General features: G+C 50.1%; 1 protein-coding gene across 3 annotated transcripts in view; it reads right to left on the bottom strand.

The window, feature by feature from the left end:
• The window catches only part of LOC118091519 (endonuclease domain-containing 1 protein-like), a 41,415-nt gene extending 22,675 nt beyond the window's left edge, over positions 1-18,740 (bottom strand). Inside the window, exons 1-3 of one of the 3 annotated variants that reach the window (XM_088652600.1) lie at positions 18,421-18,740; positions 16,995-17,198; positions 5,164-5,311 (exon numbers count right to left, since the gene is read on the bottom strand). The gene's annotated coding sequence lies outside the window, so the exon portion shown is untranslated. The remainder of the gene's footprint in view (positions 1-5,163; positions 5,312-16,994; positions 17,199-18,420) is intronic. The other 2 variants (XM_088652599.1, XM_088652601.1) reach the window with 2 other exon arrangements.
• Positions 18,741-19,673: the final 933 nt, after the last annotated feature.

Raw genomic sequence — 19,673 nt, 5'->3', positions numbered from 1 at the left:
ACAGAGGATCCAAATACAGCAGCTTAAATGAACCAATAGTAGCTGTACCCTCTGGAACCAAAAGGCAGTTACTTTATCCTAATGCAAATACAGACAATAATAATACAGATATAAAATCCTTTGACTCAATACACAACACCCCTCCCCCCCCTAGTGAGCACAGCAGACGTAATCCCTCAGGTACTGTGGGGTCCTACAACTTCTACCTGATCTCCTGACAACAGGTGTTGCAGGTTCTGGATTGGGTGTTACCTGTGGTGGAGGGGCTGCTATAGGGGTTTCATCAGGAACAGATGGAGTCCCAGACATCTCAGGGTCCCCGACCTGTACCTCGTCATCATGAGGACTAGCAGACCCTGGTTCATTTGCTGAAGCCCCTGGTGACTGTACCTCTGGACCATTTTCACTCTGGTCTTGCAGCTGTGCGTCATTAGCCAGGGATGAATTATCTGACTCCTCCCTGCTGAGCGCCCGGCGCCTCAGCTGATCTATATGTCTCTTCCAAACTTGCCCATTTTCCAAGGTCACATAATAGGACACAGGTCCACTAGCCCGGGTGATCACACCGGCCACCCACCGCGGACCTCGTGAATAGTTCCTCACCCAGACCAGATCTTCAGGGGCGAGATACCTTGTTGTGTCAGTCTCAGCCTGGGGGGTTGCTCTTGAATTACGGTTTGGCATTTTATCTGGGTGGACATAATCCAGCACCGTTACCAGTCTTCTACCTAAGAGCAGCTCGGCTGGCGACTTGCCCGTCGCAGTACACGGCGTCGCATGCTGCAAAAATAACATTCGCGCAATGCGAGCCGACCAGTTACCCTCCATTAAGCGCGCAATGGATTCTTTGGCTGTTCTTACCATGCGCTCAGCCTGCCCATTGGAGGATGGGTGAAAGGGCGCGGATGTGACCCCTCTTATAAAGTTATCAGCCAAGAATGCCCTGAATTCTTGGGATACAAAAGCTGCCCCATTATCTGATACAATGGTCTCAGGTAACCCGTGGGTAGCAAACAGCTGCCTCAACACCTTGATTACGGCAGCTGATGCCATGCTAGGGACCATCGCCACTTCTAACCATTTGGAATATGCATCAACGATAACCAAAAAGACCTTCCCTTGGAATGGCCCTGCAAAATCTATGTGCAGCCGGCTCCAGGGAGTCCTGGACTGCTCCCACCAGTGGACTGGTGCTCTGGCCACTTCTGGCCGCACCTCTTGGCATGCCTTGCATGTTCGTACCCATTGTTCTATGTTCTGGTCCATTCCAGGCCACCACACATAACATCGGGCTAGCGACTTCATCCTGACCATTCCCGGGTGTCCCATGTGAAGCGTCTCAAGAACCCTGTTTCTCAGTGGTGCTGGGATTATCACCCTATCTCCCCATAGGAGACAACCCTTATGCATGGACAATTCGTGCTGCCTTGTCGCATAAGGCCTGAATTTTTCTTCATGCGGACCACCTGGCCACCCCCTCCCCACCCAAGTGAGCACACGGGAGAGAACAGCATCTTTCCTCGTTTTCTCAGCTATATCCGTAGCTGTTACAGGAGCCCCCGGAAGTGTTTCTAGCATCATAATATGCTCCGCCGGAGCAGGATCCTCATTGCTCCCGCCAGGAAGGGGCAAGCGACTCAGCGCATCAGCATGGCACAACTGTTTCCCCGGCACATGGGTCAAGGTGTACTGGAACCCATTCAGGAATATTGACCAACGCAACATTCTGGGGGAGAGAATTTGTGGCGTTTGTTTGTTTGGGTTGAACAACCCTAACAGTGGTTTGTGGTCCGTTTCAATGGAGAAATGGCGACCGTACAAATAATCATAGAACCTTTTGATTCCGGACACAATAGCCAGTGCCTCTTTATCAATTTGAGCATAGTTGCGCTCTGTGGGCGACAACGTACGGGAATAGAAAGAGATGGGCTTTTCCGACCCATCCGGTTCCCTATGACTCAGCACAGCCCCCAGACCGTATTGAGAGGCATCACATGCCAGGACCAGCGGCTTTGACTCATCATAATGAGCAAGGACGCTCCTGCTACTCAGCATTCCTCGCAAGGAGTCAAAAGCCTTCTGCTGCTCCCGCCCCCATCGCCACACATTCTTTTTCTGCAATAGTCTATGTAATGGTTCAGCTACCGAAGCTTTCTGGGGTAAGAACGAATGATAAAAGTTAATAAGTCCCAGGAATGACTGCAACTCCGTCTTGTTCTGTGGTCGTGGTGCCTCGATGATGGCCTTAATCTTAGCATCTGTGGGGTGGATGCCTGATGCATCAATTTTAAACCCCAAGAAATCCACAGTTGGCACCCCAAAACTGCATTTTTCTTTTTTCAGTTGCAACCCCACCTCCTTGAACTTGAGCAACACTGCACGGACACGCGCAACCAGTTCCTGTGGGTCTTTTCCAGCAATCAAAACATCATCAAAAAATGGCAAGACCCCCGGCAGACCTCTTAACAGGCGTTCCATGAGCCCTTGAAAAATCCCTGGGGCCACACAAACTCCGAACTGTAATCTGTTAACTCTGAACGCCCCTTTATGTGTGACAATAGTCTGTGCTTCCGCTGATTGTGGGGTTACTGGCAGCTGTTGGTAAGCTTGTGCCAGGTCAATTTTGGCGAACACCTTGCCCCCAGCCAGTTTAGCCAACAGATGTGATACGACTGGAATGGGGTATGAGTTTCCCCTGAGTGCCTTATTGATAGTACATTTGTAATCTGCACATATCCTGACTTCCCCATTTGCTTTAAGGGGTGTGACGATTGGAGTCTCCCACTTAGCAGAGTCCACGGGTGAGAGAACTCCCTGCTTGACCAATTTATCCAGCTCTGCCTCGATCTTGGGTTGCAGTGCAAATGGCACTCGCCTTTGTTTGAGTCGGATTGGAGCCACCCCGGGGTCCAACTCGAAGTCAACTGGGGGCCCTTTATAACAACCCAGTTTTCCATTAAAGAGACCAGCAAATTCCTTGCATAATACCTCACTCATCTCAGGGCAGGTTTGGATTGAATTAAGCCCTGAGATACTCAGTCCCAGGGCAGGGAACCAGTCAGTGCCCAGGAGACTGGGGCGACTGCCCTTCGCAATCACCAGTTTGAGTACAGCCTGTTTGTCCCGGAACTGTACTCTCACGGCACACATTCCCATAACATGGATGCGGCCTGCTGAGTACGACTGCAAGGTTGCCGGAAAGGGCTCCAGAGGGGGCAACTTACCCCTGGGGAAGAATGTCTTCGCGGTCTGGTCCGACACGATGGTGAATGCGGATCCGGAGTCCACCTCCATGTCGCACTGCTGACCCTCAATCTTCACCTTGACGTGTGCCTTGCCTTGCGCTGGAAACTGCACGGCCCTCCCGTTGATCTCCGTTACGTAGTGGCAGTCCTTTAGAAAACGAGTTGCTGTGGGCGGTCTGCGATGCTCCAGTCTAGGTGCTCCTGTCGCTCCCGACGCCGCCGATCTACAGACCCTGGCGATGTGACCCGTCTTTCCGCACGTCCGGCAGATAGCATCCCTGAAATGACAACTCTTCCTTTCATGGTTTCCGCCACAACCTGGGCAACTGCCTCGGCGATCTCTGTGCACTGTGCAGGCCTGACGCACCGACTCGACCCCACGGACTGGGCTCTGGCTCGGAGTAGCCTCTAGCTCGTCCATGGCATGCACAACTTCTATCTGTGGCTTAGTGGCCTTGCGACTGGCATCAAGCTCCTCTCTTTCATAATTCTCCGTGGCGGTGGCCTCTTTCAAGGCTGAAGCAAGGGTAACCTCTTCTTTAGCCACGATGCGTCTTCTGGCTTTCTTGCTGCTCAGACCACCAATAAACCGATCCAGGAGAGTCTCTTCCAGATTTTGGAAGCCGCAGTGCTGAGCGAGCTTCCGGAGTTCAGCCAGAAATGTGGATACAGACTCCCCAGCATGCTGCTGCCTCTTATGGAACTCCATCCGCCGGGCCATCTTGGTCTCAGTAGGCGCCAAGTGGCTTGTTAGGCAGGCAAGAATATCTTGGAGAGATGTCTCACTCAGCTTCGCTGGAGCAAGTAATGCCTTGGCTAGCTTGAAGGTCTCGGGCCCACAGTAGCTCAGGAATGTGGCCCTTCTTTTGCTGGCATCGGTGATCCCTTGAGCCACTGCGAAGAACTCGAAGCGTTCGACGTAGTCTTCCCAGGTGTGGGGCTCTGATGGCTGGAAGGGCTCCAATACCCTTGGACTCTCCATTGTCCTAGCGGGCAGGGTCGTCTTCTCAGCTGGCCAGTGAGTCTTGTTCTCAGCTGCAATCCGGACTCTGAGGCAGGGTTGTGTTTAACCGCTCCTCAGCATTCCGGATCCCATCCTCGTCGCCAGTTGTTGTGACGTGGGGTTTGTGATTTCAGCTCTCTTGACAAAACATGCTGGAGACAGTTCTCTAGTAACAGCTCTTTATTAAAGTGAACAAGACTGAAGACTGAGGAGAGGAAAGCTACATTTATAGGGACAGGGAACTAGCTAGGAAGGGATACATTTTGGAGGGAACAATATCAAGCAATCACAGTGCTGCCTTTTGGAGGAAACCAATAAGACAGAGGATCCAAATACAGCAGCTTAAATGAACCAATAGTAGCTGTACCCTCTGGAACCAAAAGGCAGTTACTTTATCCTAATGCAAATACAGACAATAATAATACAGATATAAAATCCTTTGACTCAATACACAACAGTTTTCCCCTGGGCCCCAGCCTACACTTGTTGCACCAGCCGCCGGGGAGCTAGGGTCAGGTCTGGGTTAGGCCACACTGTTGCAGGAAAACCTGCTTATCTCATATTACTTTCAATGCATTAACATGAGACGAGGTGAGGAGAGATTCCAAAACTTTATTCACTGCACAGTAGAATTGTTCCAGTGGGATCATTCCCAAAGACTGGACCCCTGGCCTAGTTCCCGGGGACCTTTTATTTTGAGAGATTTATTACAAGTGAAGTGTGTTAATAAATCTTGTGCCCACACGCTTCCTCTGGCGTGAGTTTTGCAGAATACGCAATGTCGTTGGAAGCCAAGTGAAGTCTGAACGTTGTCATTCTGGACAATGAAGGAAAAAAACGGCTTGAAAGATACAACTAGTGTTTATGTATTAAACAGTAATAAACACACAGAGTATTAACTTTGGGAAGACGTACTGGTTGATGAAGAGGTAGTGTTGCCTCTACTCCTCTTGGCACATTTTCCAGAACACTTCTTACGGCGCTGTTTTTCACCGGATGACGTTTTTGCTGGCACAGGCAAGCTGTCCTCTACAGAAGACTCGTGAGAGGTGCCTGGAACTGACTGAACAGAAGTGACAAGTGAGTGACCAGAACCTGAAACGCTGTCAGCTTGAGACTGGGGGGAAACTCCTGACCTAGCAGGGGTTGCCTCAGACCCCCTTCCCCTGACCGCTCTCCAAACTGATGCTCCAGCCCCCCGCAAGCGGGCCTGGGAAGATGACAGAACTAGGGTCCAGGAAAACTGAGAATCTGAAAATAGAACCCCAGGCACTGTAATATCCTCTCCTGTAATATCCTTCTTCACTAGATGATGAGGAAACTGGAGATGAAGCCCCAGCTGAAGGAGGAAGCCCTGCTTGAGCACTGGTCTGAGGGGTGCAACGTTGAAGGGGACAATCCATTCAAGACGCATAGCGGGCCAACGCTTCAGCATTGCCAGCCAAACTTGCTACGAAAAACTCAATACAGCCCACAGCATGACTAGGAGCGGGCCAACGGAGTAACTGGGATTGCCCTCTAATAGCCCTCTTTGGCGGAATGGAGGAGGCAGGCTGATCCGGAACCTTCTTTGGGGCCATTCCTAGCTGCAGTTGAATAGAAAGATTGAATTATACCAACCCTATCACACACCAAGCTATTGCAAAATATTCCCTTTACGTATTAGATTTATTCTTATTTCACTCACCAATTTATTGTGGTTTTTTTTTATTGCAGCGTTAACCCACCATCCACTAGGGGTTGCAATAATTGAAGCAAACCGCTATGCTACAGTATTCAATAGGCCACTAGACCTAATCAGAAAATGTCCTTAAAGAGTACAGTTCAACCTATGGCCACTAGGGGTAGCAGTTGGAACCAGAGGGCCGAAGTTTGGGGATGCCTGGTGTAACCTATGTCCAAAGAACCTGACTCGATGGATCCAGAGGAATAAACTTACAAAAACAATTATTCCCCATAGAATTGGGACCCACATCCAAACTGGCATCATCTACTACATGTGCACACCTATATTTACAAAAGATTTTCCTAAGGTGGTGATTTATAAAACCCACATTCACATGTGTTCTGTCCTCACTACCGTGCCTGGTGACCTAGGTAGTTTGACATGCAGCTAAACCTTATTGTCTTCAACGGAAAAAAAGAGACTGTTTTTTACTTTTGATCCTATACTTTATTAACAGTAGGGAACAAGGTAAAATAAATCGAATAAGACAAATAATAAGTGTGAAGACAAGTATTAAATGGTAAAACAACGGTACTATCTTGCAGGTGGAGAACATGTAACAGCACTCTCTCTGGTCTCTCACACCACTGAATTCCTGCTCTCTAACCTCCCAGCCACCAACTGTCATCAACTGCCGTTCTTGCAATATTCTTTTTGGCCAGTAGGTGGAGCCGAGCTACCCAGTACAATAATAGCCCATACAAACTACCGGTAAATACATTTATGAACTTTGCTCGTGCCAAAGGCACGACAACATGCGATGAAAGATGGATTGACAAGACGTAGGTCCATGTGTTGGCTTCTTCAGCTTGTGCATTGACCAAACAGCTTCTGGAGTGCTTGGAGCAGAGCTTGCAGTCCCGGTGCCCGTGCTCCTTCCCTTTTCTAGGGTAGGAGGCAAGGGTTCAGGATAACTTTAACTTGAGGGGTTCGGAAGGTGAAGAATGACAATCCCAGCTTCCTTCTGACCGTTTCAGTCTTGAATGATGGATCCAGGGGGTTACCTCAGCTACCCAGTGGCGTAGCAAGGGGGGGCGATGGGGGTGGGTCACCCCGGGTGCCACCCTGGAGGGGGGGGTGACACTTGGTGCCCCCACTGGGGAACATTTTATTATTATTTTCTGTTGCATGAGATTTTTCAACTGTTCTTATATGTTCTTTCAATGCTGATTTCATATCTGAAGTCGGTTTTGTTCTGTAAGCTCTATTTTTTTTTTTGCAATTCATGTTTTTCACTTTTCGCCAGAGCCGTGTGGGGGGGGGGGTTGTGTGACAAAAAAAATTCCACACCGGGTACCACCTGGGCTTGCTACGCTCTTCACCGCTGTGGGAGTTGCAAGTAAAACACTGTAGGGTCCACGCCACTTGGGAGCCAGTTCACCCAAACTGAATCTCTAGGCTGGAATGGATGGATTGGCTCTAATAGGCTGATAGGCATGCACTCGAGGACCCACCTGTGAAGAGAAAAACAAACATGGGAGAGAGACGGTATTTGCTCCTGGGTGACCTGCCCCCCTACCTGCACCAGATCCCCCCTTCTGTCAGTGGTGAGGGGTGGTGGCCTTCCATACAAGAGCTCAAAAGGTGAAAGCTTGAACCTCTTGGTGGGTGCATACCTTATTCTAAAGAGTGTGATTGGGAGAAAGTCTACCCATTTCCCCTTAGTCTCTTGGCACAATTTTGCTAGCTGGGTTTTGTTGGTACAATTCATACACTCTGTTTTGCCAGAACTTTGTGGTCTATAGGCAGCATGCAGCTTCCATTCTATCTGGAAAGCTTTGGAAACTCCCATGTACAACTAATGAAATAAACGCTGGGCCATTATCACTTAAAGGGGTCTTCCCATTGAAAAGCAAAGATGGGTTGACTCTCAGGGGCCAATCGGCAACAGAAAAAGAAATCGGGGGCCCGTTATAACGGCCCAAGGTTCCGTCGAAAACGGATGGGAACTCCTTGCAGATCGATTCGAATCCGGTCTCTGTGGAAATCTGATTGAGACCTGCCACGTTTAAGCCTAACGGCCTAAACCATGCCAATCCCAGAAGGCTGGTGAATGCACCCTTAGTTATGATGAGGTCCAATTTCTTTATATTATTCTTAAATTGAACCTGGACCATGGTCATCCCTTTTAGGTGAATTGTTTTTCTCTGGAAATCATGTAACCCTACGGAGGCCGGTCGGAGTGGGGGGGCCCCCTTCGGGAAAAAGCTCTCTAAATGTCTTTGCCGGTATTATGGAATACGCTAAGCTGGTATCCAGTTCCATTATGCATGGTTTCCCCTCTATTTTGACTCTCACTTTATTTTTATTGGACCCCGGGAATGGAAATTGAAATACCCTGGCCAAAGAGATTGACTGCAGTTCCTCCTCTTCGAGGGCCTCGTGAACGTGCTGTTTGGTGTGTGTCCCAGTGTTCCTGGAACGGCAGACTTGCATGATGTGCCCGGTCTTTCCACATCCCTGACACGTGACGTAACGGAACCTGCACGTCTTAACGATCATGCTTCTCCCCACAGTTGGCACAGGTATTGCACGGATTAGACTTAGACTGGTCTAACGATGCACCTGTGGCTTGGGGATGGTAGTTTCGGTCAGATCGGTCCAGGGTTTGATGGACCTCCTCATGGTAGGAATCGCTCAAAGATGAGCGGTCTCTCCGAATGCAATGCGTGCCCCCATCCACTTGGGGATTAGGTATCTTCTTGTGGGCACAATCCTTTTCAAAAACAGTCACCATTTTCATGGCTTCCACCATCGTAATGTCGTCCTTCACCAGCAACTTGTGGCAGAGACGGCCGTTGTGCACGCCGATGATGAACCTCTCAAGCAGTCGTTCATCTAAGTTAAGGAACTGGCAATACATCACGATTGCCCGCAGTGCTGCTATGTACTCGCTCACAAACTCTTGTGCTTGTTGCTCTCGATGGGCAAAATCGTAACGGCGGCGGTTCTTGGTTGGCTGGGGCGCCAGATGCCCCGTCATAGCCTTAGTTAGCTCATCGAAGGAGCAGTCTTCTACATCCTTCGGTACCATCAACCCTTCCAACAAAGCAATGGCGGAGCTTCCCAACACCATTGGTAGTACGTCTACCTTATCAATTTCTCTGGTGAACCCTTGCAGCCGCACATAACTCTTTATCCGGTGGAGCCATTGTGGCCATTGCTCCGGGTGACTCATATCGAAATCTGGGGGAGGCCTACTCTGCCCAGTAGCTATTTTCATACCTGTGACTGCTGCTTGATCGGTGGCGGGTGCTTGTGAAGGCCCTGCAGGCCCTTCTTCGTCGCTGGCACTCCTTGAAGTGTCCAGCGTGGCAGTTAGGTGGCGCTGGCCGGAACAGCAGGGAGGTGCGGTGGTAAGGACTCAGGCCTCAGACTGGAGGGGCTAGCATCCCATTCTCGTCGCCAATGTTAAATCCACATCTAGAAAGAGGCTGAGTCAGTTCCGTTTCCAACATTCCTTTTATTAACAAACACCAGAGTAGAACAGCACTCTGAAGAACCCCATGTGGAGTGTGTGCCTGCCTAAGCTCAACTGACAGTCCCTGACCAACTGCCAGAACTAGACTGTCGGCTTCTGGTTGGAGTGTTCACCTCTGCTTGGTGATTGGTCGGGTCACGCCAGCCAGGAGGCGGACCCTGTGCGGAGGAAGAATAGCTCTGATATGACTAGGTACACAACAAGCTTTACAGATTCTAGAAGGAAAATCGGGGAAAGTAATGTTTGGCTGATGAGTCTAGAGAAATTATAGTTCCTTTTATTCCCCCTTCGTCCGCCTGTGCCCACCTCGCAACCGGTGGAGTTGAGCTCGCTGAGCCAAATCTGCAGCAGAAGCAGCTGTCGGCCCCTCCTGCCGCGACCCATCTCCAGGGTCAGAGTCTGATATGGATGGCAAGCCACGCTCTGCTCTGACTAACTGAGGAAAGCGCGGGCAAGGCACCAGATAAGTTTGAGACGGCCCTGCCCACTCAGCCACAGGAAGCGAAGGCTGGACACATGGTGGTCGTGCCCACTGACTTGAGAGAATGTTATCCCCCCCTTTAACTGGCAAGATTCTCTCTTATGAAGATGAAACCAAAAGGAGAGGACTGATCTTTCCCTCACTTTCCGTAGATCGGGGTGGGGGCTGGGGAGGTTCCTGCTCATGCATACATGAAATTTTTCAAAGTCTGGATACTAATGCAATAACCTGTTTTTTAAAAGTCGCATTTGCAGCAAGGTATGTTCCATTGGGATCAGCAGCAGTCTGACCATGTCAGAACTTGGGCATCTGCAGAATTTTTTTTTCCAGGGGAGATTCAGCGAAGTACAAAATGTACACGAATACACCTCTAGTACCAAAGGACAAGTCTATCATTTCTCGTAGATCTGGTGATTGAGTTTTGGCGAGGCCTGGGCATCATGTCTGTTAAGCTGAGTAGTGGATTGGCCTTTGAGAAACTAATAGACCGTATCTCTCCCATTCTGTTATTTCTTTATGGGCAGACTTACTGATAAGTGAAAAGTAGACATGCTGTTTGACAATATTATTCTACCACAGTTGAAACCTTCAGTTCTTTCCCTGGCTCCCTTTGCCCTGCCCACCCTTAATTTATTGCACTACTTCTCCAAGCAACCTCACAGTCCCCTCACGTTTCCCCCTTTAAAAACAGGAAAACTTGGAGGACACTGCAGGGCTGCCACTTCCTACTGGAGCGCCCACTTCCCTCCAACAAAATGGGTATATCACTGGTCTGCTTCGTAAGGCTAGTGTCTTCTTTCTTTAGCGATCACTTGTAGCCGAGTAAGCTTGTTTTCCATAAATACGGTTTTAACAATGAGTCCGTAAGTGGCTGTGGAAGCCAATTCTGGATCCACACGTCCTTCCACAGTAGGGATATTGGTTTCCGGGTGGGAGTTGGTCACAGTGTGGATTGGCCAAGGGTGCCTTCCTCTTAGCACGTTTCTCCCTTGGGTCCTGAGTTCGAGTGTCTTCAAAGCCCATGACACTAGTGTAATCTCTGTTCTCTCAGCAATATTATCTTTGTGAGTAGTAGCATGGCGATTTTACAAAAAGAAATTCAGGTTTATGGGAAACAAACCCAGAGGTAGAAAGCTCAACCACAGCTACAATCTACGGTATTTCTGACTTTCCCGTCATGGAATAGAAATCACTTCCTTGTCCAGAAACACTCACTCCAAAACATGGGCGTAGCCGGGGGGCAGGAGGGGGCAGTTGCCCCCCCCTAGAACACAAGCATACCTGGGGGGTACGCTAGCCTATGCCCCAAAAAGGAGAGAGAGAAAAGCTCGTGGTGCGGGCGCACGCTTTTCTTCTCTCCGTCTTCCCCCCCCCTCCGTCTTTGGCAGGGAAAAGAGCAGAGGACTGCCTGCTCCCCTTGGGGGGGCGTGGACATTGGCCACGCCCCCTGGGGATCCCGACCAGCACGTCATCGCCAGCCAATCAGGTGGCTGGAGGTGGGGGGCGTGGCCGGGCCCCTTTAGCGAGCGGAGAGGCTGGGGGAAATGCTTTGCCTGTGCCTCTACTCCGCGCTAACGCTTTCCGGGCCGGTGCCATGCCTTCAGAGCTCCAGACTCCAGACCCTTGTCTCCAGACCCTTGCCTCCAGTCCTCCAGACCCGCACGGGATTGTGCCCTCTCCGCCCTCGCTTCGCTGTCGCCACCCCCCTGCCTCACCTGGCTGGATCCCTGCCTTGTCGGCCTCCACCAGGTGAGTTGAGCATGTTTGCTTGGGGGGGGCTCTGCCGCCCGCTGCTGCTAGCCCTGGAAGACGGAGCCTGCTCAGCCTGGCTGAGGGAGTGAGGGGGCTGCAGGAGGGGTGTTTTGGGGGGTTCATGGTGAGACACAAGCCCCAGGCAGGCAGCCTCTGGGGGAAGGAGGTACAAACCCCAGGCGACCACCCTCCTTTCGGCGCCAGTGTTCAGGAAACTGGGTGTTCAGGAGGAAACTCTTCTGTTGATCCCTGGCCTTTCCCCCAGACATGGCTCTTTCCCCCTCCATATTCTCCCTTTCCACCCTTCAAAGCTGATGGAGCGAGGGTGGATGCGCTCTTGGCAATTGATTGAGTTGGGGGGGCAGCTTCAAAAGATAAGCAAAAAACACACACAAACACCCCAACCCTCTGCAACTGCCCCCTGCCCCCCCTGCGTACGCCCCTGGGCTGGACCCAGGCAGGGGGTGTGAGGGAGGGGGGAGCTGCAGAGGGTTGGGGGTGTTTGTGTGTGTGTTTTGCTTATCTTTTGAAGCTGCCCCCCAAGAAACTCGAGCCCCAGGGAATCCATTGCCAAGCGCATCCACCCTCGCTCCATCCATGCGCTCAGGTAGCCAAGTGGATTTTTTTTCTTTTTGCAGGGTTGCCTTGCAAGAGGGTTTCTGTGTGTCTCCCCCCCACCGTAAACGGTCCTGTGTCATGGTTAGAGGGCTCAATTAGGAGCTTTACAGCTTTCCAAGCATTGACTGTTGGTTTAGCAACCTGTCTTGAGAGAATACCAACAGCATAGCTTATATCAGGGCGACTCCACTGCGCTAGATATAGTAAGCTTCCAATCGCTGACTGATACAGCTCTGGCTGATCAAACTCTGTGCTGTCATCAGTGTGCAGTGACTTAATGAAACCTGGCTCCATGGGTGTGCATGTATAAAAGGTCATCAACGTAAATTACGCAGAACTGTTGTGACAAACCTGACCCTTTAACATACACACAGTTATCAGTAATGCTGCGCTGGAAACCAAGTGAAATTAACACACTGTCCAGACATTTGTTCCAGGCATTTGCTGACTGACGTAGCCCATAAAGTGCTTTGTTCAATTTCCACACTTTGTTTGCTCCTGACTCAAATCCTGGTGGTTCTGCTAAATAAATGTCTTCTGTCAAAGAAGCATGTAAATACGCAGTTTGAATGTCAAAATGATTGACCCTGAGTCTGCGTTTAGATGCAATTGCCAGCAACAAACGCACACTGCCACTTCTAGCTGTGGGAGCAAAGATTTCGTCGAAATCAAGTCCTGGCCGTTGTGAAAAGCCTTGGGCTACAAGCCTTGCCTTGTATTTGTAACCACCAACCGACAAAGGCTTTAGTTTGTACACCCCACAATTTTAACTTCTTTGGGTGGTGACATGGCTGTAAAAACATCATGTTCTCTAAGAGAATCCACCTCTTCTCTCATGGCCTGCATCCAGAGTTTTGCTTGTTCCTCTGGAAGTTTCAAAACCTCCTGGTAACTCTGAGGTTCACAGGCTACATGAAAAACATTGGCTGTGTCAGGGGAAAATCTTTTCGGAGGAATTCACTTTTTTCTCCCTCTTAGAACGTCTTGGAGAAAAACTTTATTCCTCTTTACTTTCATCCCCCTCAGTCTCCAGCCCCCCTTGCCGTTGCTTGGCAACAGGCGAACTATCCTCCTGCTCTGAGTCTGAAGATAACACTCTTTTCTTTCCTCTTTGCACCTGCACTTCCTTATCTTCCTCCCCCTCGGAATCTGTACTCCCTCCTCTTTGCTCTTTAGTGCCAGTAAACTTTTGAGAAGGTTGTAACCAGACTTCAGAGTTAGCGTGCAGTTTCTCCCAGCCTCTTTGCTCACAAAATGTTGCGTTTCTGGAGATTACAAGCCCACTCTGCCCTTCTGCAAACTGGTACCCTTTGCCAAGATCTTGGTACCCGACAAACACAAGCAGCTTGGACTTAGGGTCACCTTTGCGTCTCTGGGCTTTGGGAATGTGTACCCAGGCCTGTACTCCAAATGTACGCAGGTGGTCAACCTTAGGTTGTTTTTTAAACAATTCAAAGTATGGAGTTGGACCAATGGCACTATGGAACAACCTGTTCTGCAAATAATTAGCAGTTAACATTGACTCCGCCCAAAAGACCATTGAAAGACCTGCGTCCTCAAGCATGGCATACATCGTATCCTGTAAAAACCTCCCTTTTCTTTCCGCAAGGCCGTTCTCTTCAGGCTTAAAAGGATTTGTTTTCCTATGCCCTATGCCCTTCTTTTGAAGCCAATTCTGGAATGCCCCAGACAAAAATTCTCCTCCTCTGTCCAATTGAAGTTTCCTGACTTTACGGTCAAATTGCCTTTCAACCATAGGAACCCAACCTTTAAACTTGGGGAGCCATATAAACCAAGTATGATGGTGGCCCTTGCTCTTTGGTCTTGGTCAATGCACTGCTTCCCAGAGATGGTCCCTCTGGAGCACAGCCTGCATCCGCTCCGACCAAAGCAAGTAGTTGTGGTTGTTCGGGCGCTCAAAAGCCATCGGATAAGGATGTGAAGCCATCTGAGAGCAATGTTCTCCACAGCAAGCACAGGAACCAGCTACTCACAGGTTCCAATAGAGAGAGGACAGAACCACAGCACCCAGCTTCCAACCGCTGCAACTGTAGTCTGTTCTTGGCAGCTCCAAGTGTCCACAGCCTCACCAGCTTCACCAGCTTACTGCCAACCTGCCAACCAAGTCCTGGGCCTACCCACAAACTGGGCCCATAACCTGTTAAAGAATTGTAGGCTGTTTGTAAATGCCAACTACACCAGTTGGACTTCAGCAGAGTAAGTGCAGGCACAGCGGAAACACCTTGGTCGCAGTTGAAGGCAAGTAGCTTGACACAGGAACTCACTAGTACTGAGTAACTATATACAGGTTTATTTACAAGAAAACAAAAAACAGTACATAGAACAGTAATTCTCTCTACCTCTGACAAACTCCAGCATAAACTCTCCACACAGTCCACCATCTCCTAACTCTCCACACTGAGCACATTTTGGTCTCAGTCTTTATTGTTCTCTTCACCAATCAATTAGCTGTTGGTAGGTTACTATCTCTGGACAGACTTTCAGCTACGTGCAAAGCTGAGTCATTCCCCAGGTGCTTAATTGGTATGGTGTGTTGAGCTGCAAGTTCACACAGAGGCCAAATCTCTTAACAGCTTCTGGGGTGGGACTTGAGTTTGAGGGGGCAATTTCAAAAGTCTATACTGTATAGGTGCTATTCTGTGTTCCTTCTCTCTCCCCCCCGCCCACTCAGCTGTCCACCCACCTACCTCTCTCTCTCCCCCGCCCACTCAGCTGTCCACCCACCTACCTCTCTCTCCCCACCCACTCAGCTGTCCACCCACCTACCTCTCTCTCCCCACCCACTCAGCTGTCCACCCACCTACCTCTCTCTCCCCCCCACCCACTCAGCTGTCCACCCACCCACGCACCCACCTACCTCTCTCTCTCCCTCCCCCACCCACTCAGCTGGCCACCCACCCACCCATGCACCCACCCACCTCTCTCTCCCCCCCATCCATTCAGCTGTCCTCCCACCCACGCACCCACCTACCTCTCTCTCCCCCACCTCCTCAGCTGGCCACCCACCCATGCACCCACCTACCCCTCTCTCTCTCCCCCACCCACTCACCTGTCCACCCACCCATGCCCCACCTACCATGTGATCTCTGTTGAGTCAAATTCAGTTTTGAGAACTGCAAAAGTAAACCAAGCATCTGTGATAATATGTTGTAGGCAGAGAAACTGCCCAATAATCTTACAAAAACCTCTGGAAGAGCATGACATTGTGAATGGATTAATGGAATTTATTCACCCCAAAAATTAAACATATACAACCTTATTCTACATAATTAAAAAACTAATCTTTATTTCATGATGGAACAACCTTTGGATGGTAATATATTTTCCTCAAAAAGCATTTTATTTAAAAACATTGATTTAAATCAAAAAATTTATTTAAATAAAAAAAATTAAAAAAAATTGATTTTTATCCACCCTGCTCGGCACGCAATTATATATAATAAAATTTTGGTTTCATTTTGCCTTTTCCATGCTGAAATGTCACAACCTGGACGACCATGGCTTGCCCCCCCCCCTAGATTTGATCCTGGCTACGCCCATGCTCCAAAAGGTTGGTGCGGGTGGGGGGGGGGCGCTTTAAAAAATGAACCAGGAAGTTTCTACTCCAAATGGGCATGCCACTCCACCTTTGTTTTGGTTAATTGCTTAGCTCTGATTTCTCATTGTTATGACTTCATTAATTGGCTACACACTGTGAAAGGTGGGAGCAAGGTTGGTTTATTACAATAACAAACGGTGCCCTCACATTTCCCCTGCCATCTCAAATGCCACAAGGTTTGTCCATAGTTACTGCGATTATTATTGAAAGCTGGGACTCTAGAGATCATTGCACTCCTGCAACGGACACCCCTGGGCACGAAGCAGTTCCCTATGTTACCAAAAGCAATGCCTCAGCCACAGACTAGATGGGATGTAAGACGGCCCAGGGATGGGGCTTCCGAGCTGCTTCCCCTCTCCCCGCTGCCAGCTTGGGAAAACTCTGCCTCGCTCAAGCAACAGGTATAATAATGCTTTCCTGGCAATTTTCCTGAAAAATGGCTCCCTCTCCTCGTTGGCCCCAAGGATCGAGCAAAACATGCACACACATTTAACCACCTTAATGGAGACGTAAAGAGCAATCTCCGTATAGTTAAAGCTATGGTTTTCCCAGTAGTGATGTATGGAAGTGAGAGCTGGACCATAAAGAAGGCTGATCGCCGAAGAATTGATGCTTTTGAATTATGGTGCTGGAGGAGACTCTTGAGAGTCCCATGGACTGCAAGAAGATCAAACCTATCCATTCTGAAGGAAATCAGCCCTGAGTGCTCACTGGAAGGACAGATCCTGAAGCTGAGGCTCCAAGACTTTGGCCACCTCATGAGAAGAGAAGAATCCTTGGAAAAGACCCTGATGTTGGGAAAGACTGAGGGCACTAGGAGAAGGGGACGACAGAGAACGAGATGGTTGGACAGTGTTCTCGAAGCTACGAACATGAGTTTGACCAAACCGCGGGAGGCAGTGCAAGACAGGAGTGCCTGGCGTGCTATGGTCCATGGGGTCACGAAGAGTCGGACACGACTAAACGACTAAACAACAAAAAGAGCAATCTCATAAATGTCTACTCAGAAGTAAGTGCCATTGAGTCATATTGGGCCAACTAGTCCCAGTAAGTGCACACACACACTTACCTTGAAGTAAGCGAAAGACTATGACCACAGCCTCTCCCGACTCGCCTCCACACCCTTCTCAGGAGTCCATGTCAGCCCCTGTCCCCAGAAGGATCCTGGCTCACCCTTTGAGCGGCACAGCCGTGCACATGCACACAGCACCCGAGCCACAAGGGTGCTAGGGCGGGACATGGATGGGCAGGGAGAGCAGGACCTGGCTGATCTCTGGAAAGAGGGGATGCATCACAATCATGCGACTCAACCCCGCTCAGTTCGGCATTTTGTCACTCCCCCCTCATTGATCGCACCCAGTGCGGTCTAATCCCCCACCCTTCCTCTGCCACTGCATGCAGGGAGTTGTTCCTCCCAATCCATAGCAGCTGGATATCTTATGTGTACAGCTTGTGTACACCAGTCAAACTCCCCATCGCGCCTACTGTTGGCTATCTCAGATGCTGATTAACCAATTATCCTTTGTCAGTGCTCTTAACTTCATTACTCCTCAGCACTCTGAAAGACACTTGACCTGCCCAGATCCCACAACCGTACTATCTGGCGACTTAAAGGTTCCCCCTGATGTTGTTTTGCACTTTCAGAAATCTCAGCCAATTCTTGCTGGGTGTAATCCCGTACAATTCTTGTACATTGTGTTTGTTGCACGTTCCCAGGAGGGCTTTTTGTTAGTTACTAGAGCTTCAGCTTCCCAAGTGCCCATATCTTTCCCTCCTCAGACTTGCGTCCAAATCCCTCATGTCCCCATCCTAGCTCTCTGGATCCCACTCCTGGTACATGACCAAAGCCCTTACTTTACAAGGGTTAGGTAGTCTCCCTTTCTTTGACTGCTTGCAATGTTTTGATTTTGCAAACCAGACAGGCATGGTGGTAGGTCTCTCCTCAGCTAAATCCACCCTCCTGAGTGCATTCCAGCGCTTCTCCCAGGAGAGTCTGCTGATCCCTAAAAGCAGCAAGATCTTCAGCTTGCTGTTGTCCTTTCTTCTGAGTAGCTTCTAAGTCCTGCCACATATCTCAAAGCACAGTCAGCAAAAACCTATCCAAGCCTATCCAGCAAAACTCATCCACTGTTTTATCCCCCACTCCTGCTGCCTCCAAGCATTTAAGCATGGTTATTAGAAGTCAACCCTTCAAACCCGGCTATCTCAGCTTCCCAAGACACCGGTGGGGTTACCGTTTGAAGACTTGAGCCACTGGACTCCAGGCATCTGCGCTGGGCCAACCAGGGATGTGGCTCAGACTACCCTTTTCTTGCTCAGCAGGTTGTCTTCTATCCCAAAAGGGCATTGCTTCTGAATCCTGCTGATTACGCCAGTTTATGTCTTGCTAATCGTAAGGTGGTTCTTTCAAAGAGAGATTCAGAAGCAATACAAAATACACAAGTGAGTGAGAAGATTAAAGTTTTGATTCTAAACAGCAAGCAATGTCTACATACCGAGCAAGCACTTCAATCTCACTTGGAAGCCCTCAAGAAGTGGCAAAGCGACTCTCCCAGGTAGCCTCAGTTGGCACAGCCCTGCGGCTGATCAGTCCTTGCATAAGCTTAAAAAAACTGTCCAAACTGTCTGATTTTATAGTCAGTGTGGCTTGCCAAACCGGCTACATGCAGGTCATCCATTAGCCACCCCCTCCCAATGCCATACTTTCTCAGAACAATGTCCAACATCAAAGAAGGTACCCAGCACTACTCTCCCAAACTGATTAATGCAGCTGAGGGCGCCTTCACCTCCTCCCAATGTTCTCGGGACATTAAAGGCTGTTCTCACACCATCAAAGAACTTAACAAGAGCAAGGGAGGGGGAAGGAAGGGTAACCATGTAATATCACTAACTCTTCAACAGCGGTGGAGGAAGCTGCTTGGGCGCTGGGTGGGGTGAGCCACCCAGAGGCGGGGCACACTGCTGGGCCTCCAGAGTCTGCCTGCCTCTTCCCACTTAGCCGCCCTACAGCTAGGGGGAAGGCAGCGGGCAGTTGGGGGGGGCACTGCCCCAGGCAGCAGGCTGGGCGGGGCTGACCGCCTCCGGCGGCCACTGCCTTTGGGTTTGCCGCCCCGGGCAGCCAGACAGCTAGCTACGCCGCTGGCAGCGGGCAGACCGTTTGGGCAATGCGGAGCCCAAGAGAGACGTGGCTTGGGCATGCTGCAGGCCTGCGTCACCCCCCTCAGTGGTGACACCCAGGGTGGCCTGCACCCACCACACCCCTTCCTCCGCCCCTGCTCTTCAACACATTTTGTCTTCCGGGCAAAATGTACAGGCCCCTATCCCGTACAGGCCCCTATCCCACCACATTTGCCTGCTCACGCCCCCACAATCCCGCTGCCACTTGCTCACCTGCTCCCCCCCCCACCTTGCACCTTGGTCTGCTGCTGCTGCTTTTTGCAATTGCCAAAGCACCTCCACTCGACCCGGACAGTGAGGTCCTCCTCCCAGGGTGTTCTGGAGATTCCCTCGCTGCAAGGGCCCGGTTCTGCAACTCCTCACTGCTCTCAGGGCCTGGCCCCTGCAAATACTCACAGTACTCCTTGCAAAAAGGCTGACTATAACAACATATAACAATAACAATAACAATAATAATAATTTATTATTTATACCCCGCCCATCTGGCTGGGTTTCCCCAGCCACTCTGGGCGGCTTCCAACAGAAAAATAAAACACAGTAATCTATTAAACATTAAAAGCCTCCCTGAACA

The sequence above is a fragment of the Zootoca vivipara genome, chromosome 9, assembly GCF_965207765.1.
Source record: "Zootoca vivipara chromosome 9, rZooViv2.hap1.1, whole genome shotgun sequence".
Taxonomy (NCBI): Eukaryota; Metazoa; Chordata; class Lepidosauria; order Squamata; family Lacertidae; genus Zootoca; species Zootoca vivipara.
This window is presented reverse-complemented; position numbering and strand designations above follow the sequence as displayed.